The following is a 17,342-nucleotide window of genomic DNA, read 5'->3' as shown; positions in this document are numbered from 1 at the left end:
AATGTGTAAAGATCCACAAAAAGGCAAGTAATCTAGGTCTGCTTACAATAAAATAAAATTTAAAAGAACTTTATAAGATACATGTAACTGAATTTTTGCTTGATCTTGAGTATTTAGTACAGTAAATAAATTGTGTGGGATGAGATTCAGTGTGTAATTCTTAGAGTAGTATTTGGCTTGTTGTAACCCTAATTTTCAAGACCCCTTAGTATTGCTATTCCTAAGAATACCCCTTACCCCATAAAACTTTTAGTTTTCCTGACCTATTTTCAAAAACCTTGAGAAGAATTTATCTCTAGCCTGGGAAACAGGCCAACTCTAGGAAGAAGAGCAAGATAAGAAGGAGCATCAAGTTTCAAAAGTTGCTTTATTATCTTAAGATGGAAATCCCATGATAGCTGGTAAAGGAAGGGGGGGCCAAGGCAGATTTGGGGGGTGTTCTTGATCATAGGAATCTTTGGGGGTATGTAATGGTCAAAATCACATACTTAATACTTGAAATGTCACAACCCCACCCCCCTTCTGTGGGATTGGACAGAGGGGAGGAGGAGAATCTTGCCTCAGGATTATTATAAAAGTCTGTGGTTCTAACTAGAAGAGATGATATTTTTGCCTGGAACAAGCTGCTTGTGAGGGCAGAATCCCTTTTCCTCCCTTTCCATTCCACCTTCTCCCCCACTCCCTGCTGTCCACTGTTTTCTACAAATAAATGCCAGTGTCTTATCAAGTCTCTTGTCTGCTCATTAGAGTGATTTCTAGGGGTATGAGCCTCCTCAGAATTCCACTCCACACATTAGTGTTCAAATAAACTAAAATTATCTCAAAAAACTGTTATGACAAGTAAAAGGAACATACCAGAAAACACTCTCTAATTACATTTCGGGGGGAGGGAGATTTTTTTTTAATGCTATTTTCCTTTTAGTGGATTCCTGAAACTGGAGTATCCAATAATGAAAGTTTCGAGTGGGAATTTCTTTAATAAATCTTTGCAAAGTCTAAGGACCCCAAAATTATGCCATTAAAAAATCCCTGGTTCCATGATGTCAATTTGATGGAATCCCTGTCTATTCTCATGCAATCCTATATCCCAACTCAATATTACACTCCCTAACTTTAAAGACACATATTTAATGGGATTAAAAGGTCAGGGGGGGCATAAATAAAGTACAGATAACAAGGGATAGAGCAGGGAGCCTGAAGTCAGGTAGACCTGAAATCAAATCAGGCCTCAGATACTTACTAGCTGTACAATCCTGTTCAAGTTTAAGCATTTTTGCCATAAGGGTTCTTCCTCTGTAAAATGAGCTGGAGAAGGAAATGGTAAATCACTCCATCATCTTTGCTAAGAAAACTTAAATGGGTTCACAGAGAATAAGGTACAACTGAAACAAGTGAACAACAACAATTTCATGAGGAAAAGTTTCACTAAATTTTAAGCTATACACTTTCCCAAAACAAACTTCAGCAAACATTAAATATGTCCATAACATGTCAGAGTAAAGCATTCATAAAATACAAAGGACCCTCAAGAAAACTGAGACATAGGTGACCTAACCAAATTTGAATATCCCTTTTATGTACATGCCGGAGTGTCGATAATACCGATTAATTCAATAAAAAAGCACAATTTCATGTTAAATTATTAAATGAAATTATGAACTAATTCCATTGTTTCTTATAGCACTTGTCATTTTTCCTCTCTAGTTATCTATAACCAAACCTATTTCAGTCTGCAAAACATTTGCCAAGGTTAGCGTCATGGAGTTGAACTGAACTCCAGGCCCTTCTGCTACTGAACACAATTCCTAAATCTTTCCCTCATAAATCAAAGGAGGAACATAAGATGTGAGCAGTAGTTTGATATAATACTTTACCTTTATACTCAAATATAGAAAACAGCAATGTATATCAAATAAAGTCATTATCACAGAATTAAAAACTTTGGGGGTTTTTCTCACCTCTTATAGATAAAAAAAATTGAGACTCAAATAGGCTATACTTACCTAAGGTAACCAGGAAAATTAAATAGCCGACACAAAACTTGAACCTAGGTTTCTTGACTTCCAATTTCATATTCTTCCCACCAATCCTTCATGCCTCTCTTGGCTAAAACATAAATTTCTTTTCATTTTGCCCAAATTTTTACAAACATATATATATGTATATATATATATATATATATATATATATAATGATATTGAATAATTGTAGCATTTATTTTTGCAATCAGGTTTAAGTGTCATAAAGTTATCAAATAATAAGTTTTAATTAATTTGTACTATTAAGTACATTAATTCATTGTTCAATAAACATGCATTTTAAACCTATTGTGTATTAGGTACAGTTCTTTGTCCTAATTATAACATAATTTGAACACAAGATCTGCACCAAAATAAATACAATACAAGCAGAATGTGGTAAACAAGGAGAAGTGTCTTAATTATTAACTATAGAGAAATTCCAGAGACCACATTGACCTGAGTAGGGCAGATCAGGAATGAAACAATGGAGGGACAATGTTGAGTTGAGAAAACATAAGAAAGTTGCCAGAAGCTAGAGACAGTTTTCTTTTCACATCTTCTGAAATTCTGTAGAGCAGAGATGTGGAGAATAAGAGGAAATGACAGTTTGCTAACCATTGGGAAACGAGTCCAGGTAAAGTGATAGTTTTGTTTTTGGAAGAATCTCTGCTGATGAAGGCAAGTGATAAGTATGTTCTCTGTCTGTTCATTCTTCCTGAAATTTCGGTTTTGAATTCTAGATGATTCCAATAGTCTCTTGATGTTATGAGTCCCACAACAGCAGGAATGGCAATGGTAGTATGGCTCTGGTGACCTCTTAGTGATAACTCAAAGTGATCTTCACTTTCAGGACTCAGAATTGGTTCCAGGAAAATGATCAAGTTCTTCTCCCTGCAAATTAATGGTTTCCTCTATCATTAATTTTCATTTCAGTTAACCAGTCAATAAGTCATTCGATAAATATTTTACTTACTACATGTCTACTGTGAATCTTAAAGTTGCTCAGACTATACCTTAGAAGATTTGGTTAAGCTATTCCCCTATTGTAACAATATAAGTACTTGGTTAGGAATGTATTGGGAATTTTAATATTACTCCACCCATACTTAGGCATACTTTAGGGGAAGATAAAGTTGTAAACTCCTTACTGAACAATGAAAAGTCCCCAACTCATACTTATAGTGAAGCTAAAACCTTAAGCTAGGTCTATTTTTAGATCTAATACAAAAGGGTACTAAGTACCTATAAAGGTTAAATTAATCACTAATAGGTCAAGCAACTTACAAAGGCCAAGTTTAGCAAAGAGGTGTGAATTTTTAGTCTACCCAGAGAAGGTGAGAACAAAAGAAAATGTGAACTAAGAATGGTCAGTCCTGGGGAAAACGTCTACTGTGATTGGTAGATATGAAAATTTAGGGGAGGTGACATAAGAGAAATTTCTCTTTAAAAGGAGCTGACTCTCTGAACTGGTGGGGAGTTTGGAGTTAGTTTGGAGGAGCTGGTTCTCTGAACTTTACTTGGAGTTTGGAGTTAGTTGGAGGAGCTGGGTCTCTGGACTCAGTTCAGCAATTGAGGATTTCAGTGAAGGACTGGAGTTTTGTTTGGGACAAATCTTGTGGTGAGTGATAAAAGACTGACTAGTCTCTCTTAAGGCTCAGGCGTAGGCATTTGGCCTAGGTCCTTCATACTAAAAATTTACTCTCTACTTTCTCTCTCTCTCCCTTTCCTTAATTCCTTCATTTGTATTAATTAAAATCTCCATAAAACCCAGCTGACTGGGGTATTTTCATATTTGGGAATTTTTCCCATGCGACCACTTATTTTTTTAAATTTAAATCAAGACACTATAAATTATCTTTACAGTTTTGGCAATTCACAGTCTTGAAACCCACATTTTCGTGATTACACTACTATATTCCAAGCACTGTACTTAATACAGGGGTTTAAAAAATGCTAAAATCCTTCTATTTCCTGACCTCTGTGCTCTTCATAGTCACAACTCTTCCCTTTAATTCTGGTAGTTAACTTTATCCCTTCAAACTGCAGAAGTCCATTTTAGGGCATACAAATCATTATCATTTGTTGAGAAAAATAACTTTAAGATTAGGTTAGCATACTTAATACCATACTGTACTTTCTCTCATATTGCTTCTTTTTGGAGGCTAATCTAAAAGGTGAGAAACAGCTATTAAAGCCTTTCTAGCTCTGACTCAGAATTTTGACACAATCAATATCTAGGCCAAGTTTGGTTGCAAATATTGGAGTAGTTAAAAAAAAATATAGTGCTGTGCAATAAACTAAACAAGTACTCTGAGGACAATCTAAAATATCAATCGTTATTAGACCAATAACTTCCTGAAGGAAAGGAGAACTTCCCACTTGCGAATGTTTTCATTCCCTTGTCCTAGGAACATAACAAAGTTTGATATATTTTTACAAGATGAATTATTGGAATTCTCCCACCATGAAACTGCCATCAAATGTTGGCTCACTCTGAAATTCACAACTGCAGGATTTTTTAAAAACTTTTCTGACTCAAATTCTCAACTATAACTTTCATTAATCTTTCAGGCTATTTCAATTTTTACTGGTTTTAGAATTAGAAAAAGAGCAGTGATTGTGTATTAATAAATACATTATTTGAATAAATGCCCTGAGATGTAAGTAAAAGTAGTGAATGTATTTCCTTGAATGATTTTTCAATTGCACATTCATATCACTACACCGAATGCATGAGTTTGAATGTTCTCACATGGATATGGGATCACACATCTAAGTAAATATATTGTATGTGTTTGAATGTGTAATCATTGAAATAAACACAGCTGCATTTATTTTAGTATGTATATTTCCAGATGTTTGAAACTCACACATTCAAATATCTGGAGCTCCACACCTTGGTTTGTAGTTAAACATTTAGGAAAGAAGAAAAAAAACCTACTGTAGTGCATGTATAAGAGTAGAAAGCATTAAAACTGCATCCACTGACAGCCAAACCATTTTAGTGCTGAAGAATAAATACGTTGCCTACACTCCTGGATTTCCTCTCTTTTGTCTGCTTATGTCCTAGGTAACCGTGACCAATTCAGATATCATCTAGGTAGTTGATTAATCTACAAAATGGGTATCATGCTCTTTTACTTCATATGGGTTTGTGGAAACAAATATTATTATGTAATTTTCTCAAGTACTTTGGTCACAAGTACCTTCTGCATCACTCTTCCTGAGCAAGCCTGATTATCTCCTCCTCAGGGATCTAGGATATATTTCTGAGGATCTGGGGAAGGCATTTCTTTAATGCCATCAACTTGAGCCCCTTTTTCACGTGTATTTCCCCTACTGTTAGGTGCTAATGATGAACTCCCAGTTCCATTTAATTATTTAATATCAATTAGTTTTGGAAAAGGAACATTTACTCAAGATATAGAAAGAATGAAAAGAAATATTTCCTGCAAACCCTATATTACCTCTCTCTGTATGAAGAGCAAGCTCAGACTTAGCACAATTTCTATGTGGATTGACCCCACTAAGTTCATGTCTAAATGCAGTTTCAGTCCTAAATGAATCCTTATCTCATCTACCACTGGGCTAAAGTCTCTTCTTACTCCTCAGGGCATCCAGACTGGGCTGGTTCCAAAACCCAGCATGGACTCTACTCCTGAACTGCTCCCATACCCCTGCCCCACACTTCAAACTCCTGGATTCCTGGACATTTTGTTCTCTCCTGATATTTCAAAGCTCACATGTTGTAGCCTCTAGATTAATCTCCTTCACCTAAATGGTAAAAATAAACATAAAGGCAATAGACTAAGGCCATTTTCACAGAGGCACAAGTTGACCTCAGATGGGAAAAGAATTCAGAGACTTGTCTTACAGTATTTTTTCTCTCCAGATGTTGTCGGAGTAGTCAAACCAAGAGAAGATGTGTAGCCACAACAGACTAGCTGAAGCTAATGCCTTTTGGAAGTACCCTCAGTTCCATTTCTATAATAATAGTAACAACAAGTAGCATTTATACATGCAACACACTTTATAAATGTTATCTCATTTGCTTCTCCTAACAACCTTGGAGAAGATAGGTGCTAATAGTATACTGCTATACACTGATTGAATGACTTGCCCAGAACTGCACAGTTGGTTAGAATCTAAGGTCCTTTGATTTCTGGTCTTCCTAACTCTGGATCCAGGCACCTAGCTGCAATGGTAGCCATCAAAGTGGTTGTCATTTAACTTGTAGTTAGCTAACTGGAACCAGAAACAGAATGTTTTAAGTAGAACAAAATTATTCTAAGGTAATTCCATTATATTTCATAATGACTGTGTAAGAAGCAAACTCCCTAGCCTATTACACAAGGAGAACTGTAATAGCCAAGCATGCACTATGCACAGGCCCATAAAGACTAGGTTCACTGGCCAATCTTGCTTTATTTGAATTCTCAACATTTAGCAGAGTACTTGGCATATAATAAATGCTTATGGTTGTTGTCATTTTTGTTCTCCCTTGCAGGACAGACCTCTTATAGATTTTAGTCTTTGTTGTTCCAGGTCAATTGTTTTTCCCATCTTTATTTTATTTTATTTTATTTTATCTTATCTTATCTTATGTTTTTTCTCCTTGCTCATCTGGCACTTTAGGGAACTGTTACATTAGTATCCAAATGTGGTATTATTTAATTATTTAATTCTTAATTTTTTTTGTATTTATTGTCATGCAAAACATAATTCCATATTGGCCATACTTGTAAAAAAAAAAACTCAAATATTTCCCAAAACCCAAAATTAACTGATGTGAAAGATGACTCTAACAGCTCTTTCTCTGAAAGTGGATAGCATTCACTATCATAAGTATTTCAGGATTATCCCAGATCAAGGCATTGCTGAGAGTCTAAGTTTTCACAGATAATCATCAACTAATATTGCTGTAACTAGGTACAGTATTCTCCACATTCTGCTTATTTCACTCTGCATCAGTTCCCTCACTTTTCAGCTTTTTCTGAAATCATCTTGTTTATCATTTCTTATAGCACAATAATATTTGTACTACATGTACAGCTTTGTTCAGCCATTCCCCAATCAATGGACATCCTCTCAATTTTGAATTCTTTGTCACCACAAAAAAGCAGCTATAAATATTTTTGTAAAAGTAGGTCCTTTCTCTCTTTTTATTATCTCTTTGGAAAACAAATCTGGTAGTGGTATTACAGGATCAAAGATCATGCACCGTTTTATAGTTCCAGATTGTCCTCTAGAATGGTTGGATCAATTTACAACTCCACCAATAATATATTAGTGTCCCAATTTTGACATATTCCCTCCAATATTTAACACTTTCTTTTAATGCCATATTGGTCAATCTGATAGGTATATGGTACCTCAGAGTTGTTTTAATTTGAATTTTGGTAATTTAGAACATTTTTCAAATGATTAGCGATGGCTTTGATTTCTTCATCTGAAAATTACTTGTTCCTATCCTTTGATCATTTGTCAATTGGGGAATGGCTTGTATTATTATAAATTTGACTTGGTTCTTTATAAATTTGAGAAAATTGACCTGTATCAGAGACATTTATTATAAAAATAAATTCCCAGTTTGTGATTTCACTTCTAATCTTGGTTGGATTAATTTCATTTGTATAAAAGCTTTTTAATTAAATGTAATGAAATCATTCATTTTGTAACTATCTCATGGTTGCTCATAAATCCTTCCCTTCCCAAGTGATCTACTAGGTAAACTATTCTATTGCTCCCCCAATTTGGTTATGGTATTACTTTTTATATCCAAATAATATATCTATTTTGAGCTTATCTTGGTATAGGGTACAAGATATTAGTCTATACTTACTTTTTGCCATATTGTTTTCCAATTTTTTTCAGTTTTTGTTAAAGAGTGAGTCCTTATTCCAATTTTTGGGTTTATCAAACACTAGGTTACAAAGGTCATTAATCTCTCTATATTGTGTATCTCATCTGTTGCACTGATCTCATTCTATTCCTTAGCTAGTACCAGATTATTTTGATGACTGTACAGTGTGAGTTTTGAAACTACTAGGCCTCCTTCCTTCATTTTTTTTTCATTAGTTCCTTGATATTCTTGAACTTTTGTTTTTCCAGATGAATTTTGTTATTGTTTTTTCTAGTTCTATAAAATAATTATTTGGTAGTTTGATTGGTATGGCACTGAACAAATAAATCAATTTAGGTAGAATTGTCATTTTTATTATGTTAGTTTGGCCTACCCATGAGCAATTGATTTTTTCTCAATTGTTTAGATATGACTTTGACTGTGTGAAAAGTGTTTTGTAATTGTGTTCATATAATTGCTGTTTTTCCTTTGGCAAGTGTATTCCCAGGTATTTTGTATTATTTAGAGTGATTTTAAATGGAATTTCTCTTTTTCACTCTTGCTGCTGGACTTTTTGGTAATATATAGAAATTGTGAAGATTTATGTAGATTTATTTTGTATCCTGTAACTTTAATAAAGATGTTATTTATTTCAACTAGTTTTTTAATTGATTCTCTAGATACTCTAATATTGCTCCTCTGGCATTTGGGGAACTGTGACATTAGTATACAAATGTGGTGTTACTGATTAAAAAAAAAAGATTTTGCTATAAGAAGCTTAGGAATCTTTTCCATTTTTTCATTTCTTTGTTATCCTCTATTCATTTTCTTAAATTTGCAGTACAGTTTTATTTTACCATCTGTACAATTAAACAACTACTTTTATGAGAAAAATAGTCTTGCTATTAATTTTAGATCCATGCAGAAGAAAAAATATAGGAGGAATTATGGTTTATTTTAGTTAACTTTTTAAAAAAAATTTGATGCACACATGAATACTTGAATTCAGTACAGTGGGAAAAAAAGGAAAACTAGAGCATTTTATACTTTTCTGGCCTATGATTTGCAAGGTATGCTTGTGGCTTTAGTACCACTTTCTTGGAATCTCAATCTAGGGAAGTCAATCTTCTCATTTCTCACTTCTTGATCTTATAGAACTAGCTGAATATCAGAAAGACTTATCACTATTATATTTGATCTTAAAGGTACACAAGTAACCTAAAAACTGAACTGAGAAACATTATAAATGATATAATGAAGAGTAATGATTTTTTGAGCCATTCCCCAACTGATAAATGGTCAAAAGGTATGACCAGGCACTTTTCAGAAGAAATCAAAGCTTTCTATAATCATATGAAAAGATACTTTAAATCACAATTGATTAGAGAAAGGCAAATTAAAGTAACTCTGAGGAATCATCTCAAATCTATCAAAAATGACAAGTACTAGAAGTGATAATAAAAAATAGGTACATTAATGAACTGTTGTTGGAGGAGCAAACTGATCCAATCATTGTGGAAAACAATCTGGAATTGTATCCAAAAGGGCTATAAAATTAGGAATATTCTTTGATCCAACCATACCACTACTGGATCTATAGCCCAAAGAAACTTCTTTTTAAAAAGAAAAAGACCTAAAAAAACAAAAATATTTAATACAGCTTTTTGGGAGTAAAGAATTGGAAATTGAGAAGATGCTCATTAATTGGGGAATGACTGAAAAAGTTTTGGCATATAATGATGATGGAGTACTATTGTGGTATAAGATTTGATGAACAGGATCATTTCAGAAAAAATATGGCAGGACCTATATAAATGGATAAAAAGTGAAGTGAGAAGAATGGGAGATTTTTGTGCACAGTAACAGCAATGTTGAAATGATGATCAACTATGAAAGATTTGACTATTCTGATCAATATATTGATCCAAGACAATTTCCAAAGGCCTCACAATGAAAAATGAAATCTACCTTCAGAGAGAGAACTGATGAACTCTGTGCAAATGAAGTATAATTTTCTTGCTTTTTTTTTTGGCTTTTTGTAATATGAGAATAAATTTTACATGGTTTCACATGTATAATTGATATATTATTTGCCTTCTCAGTTGGAATGGGGAAGGGTAAGGAAAGGGGTAGTAGAGAGGAAGAGAATCTGGAAATCAGAATTTAAAAAGAAAAAATGTTAAAATAAATAATAAAATTAAAAGGTTGTCTTTTGCATTACGCTTAAAAAATTCTTGTTTATTTATTCCTCTGTTCCCATCACAATCAGCTTCATCAAGCATTTCCTGAAGTTCATTATGATAAATTTTGTCTCAATTCCTTAACAACCCTTCTAATATTTTCAACAATGCTTCTGGTGCCACTATAATTAAGTAATTTGAAGATCTTTAAAATATTACCTTTTTATAATTTTCACGCTTTTCATAATGAAAAAGTCTTCAAACTTAATGGTGCCAAATCCCTTATATCAATTTCTATCATTCTTATATTTTCTTAGGGATACATAGAGAGCATAGTGGATAGATAACTGTGTGTGGAATCAGAAAGTTCTGAGTTCAAATATGACCTAAAACACTTAGCTGTGTGGCTCACAGCAAGTTATCTAATCTCTATTTGCCTCAGTTTCCTCATCTGTAAAATGAGGATAAAAATATACCTAACAGCGGACAGAGCAAGGTGGATCAGTGGATTAAGAGATAGTCCTAGATAAAGGAGGTCATAGGTTCTAATCTGACCTCAGATATGTCCTAGTTGTGTGACCTTAGGCAAGTCACTTAACCACCATTGCCTAACCTATACTGCTCTTCTGCCTTAGAATCAATACACAGTATTGATTCTGAAAGAAGGTAAGGGTTTAAAAAATTTAAATATAACTAATATCTAGGATTATTGAGGATCAAATGAAATAATATTGTAAATTGCTTTGTAAGCCTTAAAGTATTATATACATTTTAGCTTTTATTATTCCTTTTCGGGCTCAACTTCTAAAACATACATTGTAATATTTAATTCCTTTATATCACAGTATCCAGACCTATCATAGGATTAGCTCAGTCTTCTTCAATTTCTTGGCTTTTGATCCTTAATCAATTCTACTTTCATATTGAGTTTTTCCAGTATTTGGTCAGTGGTTAGATTCCACTTCAGCGCTCCCCTCATTCTCTTCTACTCACCCAGCATAGCCCCCTCAGCCAGGATCTTAACAAACTCTAGGATACCTCACTCTTGGCCTCTTTCCCAAGTTCCCTAAAGTTCTCCCAGTTTCAGTTTTAAATACACTGAGATTATTTTGCCCAGCTAAATTGCTTCAGATCACGGAACATGATGATCTCAGAAGAATCAAATGAAGTAATATTTGTAAAGCACTTAGCCCAGTGCCTGTCCCATAGTAGACATTTAATAAATGCTAATTCCCTTCCCTCATTTCCTTAGCCAAAGAGAAATGGAAAGATGCCCAATGAGTATAAACAATCTGAGCCATATCACTAATGATAACTTGGACCTCAAGGAGAGGGACAAAAGACACAACACAAAAGAAACATTAAAAACCCTTGCCATTGAAAGGGAAATTAAGCAAGGATTCCCACTTTCATTGCTTTTATTCAGCATAGGACTGGAAATTAGTGGTCTGTGTAGTAGAATACACATCCTGCTGGACCTATAGTCATTAAGACTTGGGATCAGATCTTGTCTCTGCTACAATAACTATTTGACCTTAACTAAATCATAGAGATTCTCTGGTCTCAGACCATATCCTTGGACATCCACTGAATCATAAAATAGTTCATACCAACATGGGAAAATAAAGGTCCTATACACACAGAGACCTGTGTTCATGAAATCATAGATATTTCATGACATTATATTAGAAATTATAATAATTATAATAAAACAATAAAAAAGATATCCAAAAAGTCATCATTGAAAACAACAAGATCAGAATATGATTCTTTACCAGTTACATCATAGTGTATAAAAAATGCCACTATCCATCAACATTTAACTGGGAAAATAAATGAGTTCAACAAGTTCACAAGGTATAAGATTCACTCATGAAAATAATTAACATTTAATTTACTATCAATAAAGATCAAGAGAGTGCAGTACAAAGAAGTACCATTAACAATAACAAAGAAACATCAAATATTTAGAAATTAATCTAACTAGAAATGCACATGATCTGAATAAGGACAACTATGAAGCTGAAATGACTGAAATAAAGGAACATCAAAGTAATTAAAGAGATTTTCAGTATTCATGGGTTACATTATTCCTCTAATTAATTTGCATTTTACTACAATACTAGTAAAATATCAGGAGGTTTATTTATAAAATTGGATATCTTGTTAAATTTTTGTGAGAGAGAAAAAAAGAGTAGTTATATCAAGTAATAAGCTGACCAGAGAGAGAGACAAAGAGAGAGAGGGGGCGGGGGAGGGGGGCTGATTAAGATTTTCTTTTGCTCCTTGTCTTTCAAGTATGTTACTGGGGCAGCTAAGTAGTACAGTGTATAGAATGTGAAGTTTGGAGTTGGAAGGTCCTGGGTTCAAATGTAACCTCAGAAACTTCCTAGCTTTGTGATCTAGGGCAAGTCACTTAACCCCTATTATCTATCCCTTACCACTCTTCTGCCATGGAATCAATAAATAATGTTAATCCTAAAACAGAAGATAAGGGCTTAGAAAATTAATCACTTGAAAAAATATTCAGTATTATAATCAAATAGATGCAATTTTTTTTTTTTACAATTGAACTTCTACCACATATCCATCAAATTGAAATGTGGAGGGAGGGATTAAAAGCATTGCAATAAAATTCTGCTAGCATTTTGGAAGGGAAAAAGACACACTTATTCATTGCTGGTGGGATCATATGCTTGTTGATTTCTTCATGGAGAGCAATATGGCAGTACAAAGTAAAAGTTACAGTATAGTTGTACTATTTTGCCCCAATAATTACATCATTGTGATTATACATTAAAATATGTATATATAGAAAAGAGCAAACATGTATTAAATGCTTGCTATGTGCCAGGCACTTTGATACACTTTGAAAAATGCTCAGGATACAATTATGAAAAATAATAGTCTCCATCCTCAAGGAGCTTTCAATCTAATGGGAAAGAAAAAGCACACAAAAAACTAAAAGTAAAGGGAAGGGGAAAACAGAAATACCACTGCCAAGGTGAAGTTAAAAAAAAATCCAAAAATAGTCTAGCTAGGTGGGAAATGAAGAGATTTCTGAGGATATATAAACATATATATATATACATATATATGCTCTAATATACACATGTAAGATGCATAATCACATATGTATGTGCATATATGTATATATATATATAAAGCAAAAATCTATTTTAAATTTTTTATAGCAGTTTTTTTGGTAATTAGAAAAAAATCAAAAGTAACTCAAATGTCCAACAATATGGTTATCTAAATTGTGTTTCTTTAATGCAGTAGGAAACTATAATATAATTTAGATGGATAAATTGGAGAATATAAAGAAGTCTGGAAATTAATGAAGTCTGCAAAACAAAAAAAAAATCAAACAAAAAACAGAGGGATGGAATCCAAAAGAACAGAGGATATATTAACTACATAAGAAGAAATCTAAGGGAGAATGAATGGACAATGAATCCTAATAGATTAACTAAGTTGTAAAACACATCATATTGAAATTCATTTATTTAAATGAAAATGATTGGAAAGCAAATTTAATTACATTGATGGTTAATATGATTGGTAATAGAGCAGAAACATTAAAAATGTCATCAAGGACATATATGACTGGAGTGATGTAAGAAGAGTAAAGAATAACAGAAGAAAAGCCTCAAGGGATATATTGGCATTGACTAGATATTAAAAGTCAGGCAAAACTTTTAGTAAATTAGGTGGATCATCTAGGGAAGACTTATGCAAAATCTTGCAGAGCATTTAATGGGTTGTAAATTGCATCAGTGAAGCAAGTATTCATTTTAATATTGATATTAAATCACTGAAGTCTTGAAGTGATTTGTATTTGGGAAATGGAAAATATCTAAAAAATTTCTTAACATTAAAGTATTGTTCTCCTGAAGAAAAACTCATATGGTGTTAGTAACAATTTTTTAATAACGCTTTCTGGCTCCAAAATAAGGATATTTGGATATTTCACATAAAATAGTTTTCCTAAATAGTTTTAAAATGCTTAGTTATGTATATATTCCTTATGTGTAAACTCCTTAAATTGTGTATATGTAATATGTGTATATTCCTTAAAATGATTATTTATTAGTTGAAGTTTTTAAAGCTATACAAATGCTTCTTCTTAAAATTAATATTACTAGTTCATTGCAAATGCACTAGTTAAATGCAAAAGACAATGATCAACCACAATTTAAAAGTATATAAATTAAATTGTTATTTGTATATGTTAACCAAAAATTCCATATTCTGCTAAATTTAAAATAGATGACCCACAGGTAGAATTAAATTTTCCTTTGCCTATCCTCATCAAAAAATGAAAATATGCAGATTAAATAAATATATAATAGGAACAATATATGAAAACATTAAGTTGATATATGCTAAATTCTTCTAAAGATCAATATAGGTGAATTATTTACATTGTACATGGTTAAAATTAATCATAATTATCTGATTATTTACTTATTTGTGTATAACTTATAAACCACAATATCAGAGGTAGCTGGGGAATTTTAGAGAGCTGAACTCCGTCTTTTGTAGTAGCTTTATTAGAAAAGATGCCCAGAGCACTTTGCAAAATGAAAGTTTTTTTACCTTCCTTTTTTGAGATCTGTTGAATGAATCAAAATCAGTAATAGACTAGCAAATTAGTCATTCTTTTCAAGAAGGTCTTTCTTTGTCTTGAATTTTGGAATTAAATTATCCAAATTAACTGTCTGATTGAGATTTATTGGTTAATAGGTCACTTACATCTTGCTCTTTTTAGGTCAACAGCAGGACTGCCATTAGGATCATTTTTATGAAACATTTCTATTTTTTTCTAGGAGACTGGAAAACATTGATTTCCTTGGGAATATGTTGAAGGAATGTTCAGTAAGTCCCAATTTATCTTCTATCTCCTGAAAATGTTTATTGTAATTTGCAATGCTACAATCAAACACTTAATGAGTACAGCATTTGGGTATGCTATTTCTCTAGCTTCCCACTGGAAAAGTAAACATTTCAGTTTATACTTTACAATAATATAGGATCAATGATTATGAAAAATAATTATTAGTAGAGTTTGCCTACATTATCTAAAGTAGTGTATTACTTACCTAAGCCTGGGTATGTGATCTGACTTGGGAACCGTAGTCTAAATCTGTTCTTCCTCAATAACTGTATTATTTTGGTCACCTGTTCATCATGTTAATGCCAAAATTTATCTATAAGATAGAGAAAAAGTATCCATTCCAAAAGGTTATTGGTCTTGAATGATCTTAGTTATTTGGAAGAACAGTAAAGGAGTAGAACACATTGAGTTTGTTTAAGGGATTACTCAAAACAGTAAAACTGTTGAGCTTTCCAAATACAAACAAATTGAAAAAAAGGTGCAATGTAGTGTAAATGCAAGGTATTATGTGAGAATATTTAATAAGTAAAATTGTCCAGAATACCTTAAAAGGAAGCGAAAGATAAAGAAATGAGGAGCAGACATCACAGTGATGGGCAACAGCTTTTTTTTCTCTCTTTTTTCTTTTTGTCTCCTCCCTTCTTTCTTCTTTCTTTTTTTTTCCTTCCTTCTTTTCTTTCTAAGTCGTTTCCAATGATTATAGGGGAACCACCACACCACGATTTATGGCAAACAAGGAATTTAATAGAGAAATGTGATAGAGTCAGCATATCAATAACAAAGGCCTGATTTAAAAAAAAAAAGATCAAGGATGGGGATGAAGGTGGGGTGCTGGTTAGAGCAGTATGTCAGGGCAAGGGAGACTGTGCCCCAGAAAGCTGACATCTAAGAGGTGTGATTCTTCTGTGGGAAATTAAGTTTCTATGGCTACCTCTAACCCCATACCTACCTTATGTCTGCCACTGATTTATGTTATCCTATGGCACAACCTCTCCCATATCCCTAATTCCCCCACCAACCCACCTTCTCCCAGGGTGTCTCATTCCTGTAACTCTCCCCCTTCAATCTGACATTTTCCATCCCTTCCAATCATCCTCAAGGGCAAAGCCAAGACTGCCCCCTCCCTTTGGGTGATGGTACATAGTGCATAGTCCTTCACCAGAGCTGTAATGAGCAATTCTTTAATCTGAGACAAGCTTGTTAGGCAGAATTCTAGGAGTGAGTTAGAGAAAACAAATCTTTAGGCAACAAGATCCTCAAATAAGAAAGACCCTGAGACAATCTATAGCATATGCAGAGTAGCTGGGAAAAGGAGCAATATGAATTTGAACCTGGGAAAAACTGAATTTTGGAGCAGAAAGATATTAAGGTTCCACCTGGCTGGTATAGAGAATTGACAGAGTAGAAATGACTCAGTCCTCCCCTCTTATGTGAATTCTTTCAGGAGCTGAGGTAGCCCATCCCCTAGAGGTGTCAAACTCATGGCTCATAGGCTGGGTTTGGCTTGCTGCCCAAACCAGAACAAAATGTAATTGGGGAATGTTAAACAAAATCAATACAAATACAATATAACATGGAAAATTATAATTTGTGTTTTTTTCATAGGTCACTTACAGGTTTCTGTTTGTATTTAATTGTAACTCCATTGCATCATATTCTGGATCATTCTGCTTCCCAATGAAGAAGAGGAGTTAGAGCTTTGGAGGAAACAGTCAGGAGTCACAGTGATGGGGGTGAGCAGAATATGTACATGATGTAGTGGGCCCACAACCAATAGGAGAGAGCCCAACAACAATGGAACTTTAATGAGCTGTCAACCTGAACTGGGTTGGGGGTTGTGAATTGGTTCATAACAAAGAACCATGAATTTCTACCATAAGTCAGGCATCCTGAACCAAAACCCTAGTTGTCTTACCCTAGTTATGGTTTTTGTAATCCATTATCTTTGAGGGGGTGGTGGTTATGAATCCAGCTGCCCCACCTTGGTAAGACCTTCTATTAAGAGCTATTCTTGGGGGCTCTGTTAGGGTGATGGAGGGGCAAAGAACTGGGTCCACATTCAGGCTAAGATTTTGGTGCCCTTCACTGTCGGTGTTGCATCACATAGACACAATCTACATTTCATTCCCTTGGGTCTCCTTTTGTCCATGACACTACTCAAATATAAAATACCACGAATCCATACTTTATGATAAGAGTTGTCTATTTTCAGTAAAATCTCTGGGATTCATGCATCTAAGACACAAAACTAAGCCTACAACAAGGATGAACAATGTGCAAGTTCATGAATTATCCTCTTGCTACATATGAAACAGATTTCCCTTGATTATAGACCATTAATGGCTTTTGTTTGATCCCTAATGAATGATATTTTATTTATATTTTACAATTTTGTTTGA

General features: G+C 33.6%; 1 long non-coding RNA gene across 1 annotated transcript; it reads right to left on the bottom strand.

Annotated features, from left to right (window-relative positions):
- Nucleotides 1-2,413: 2,413 nt before the first annotated feature.
- On the bottom strand, nt 2,414-16,711 carry LOC103103190 (uncharacterized). Its single transcript, XR_465209.2, has 4 exons — nt 16,558-16,711; nt 15,488-15,622; nt 15,149-15,256; nt 2,414-2,912 (listed from the first exon to the last, which is right to left on the bottom strand). It is a non-coding gene; the product is annotated as an uncharacterized LOC103103190 (long non-coding RNA).
- Nucleotides 16,712-17,342: the final 631 nt, after the last annotated feature.

The sequence above is a fragment of the Monodelphis domestica genome, chromosome 3 (genome assembly GCF_027887165.1).
Source record: "Monodelphis domestica isolate mMonDom1 chromosome 3, mMonDom1.pri, whole genome shotgun sequence".
Taxonomy (NCBI): Eukaryota; Metazoa; Chordata; class Mammalia; order Didelphimorphia; family Didelphidae; genus Monodelphis; species Monodelphis domestica.
Note: the sequence above shows the minus strand (reverse complement) of the source record. Positions and strands in the feature narration are given on the sequence as shown.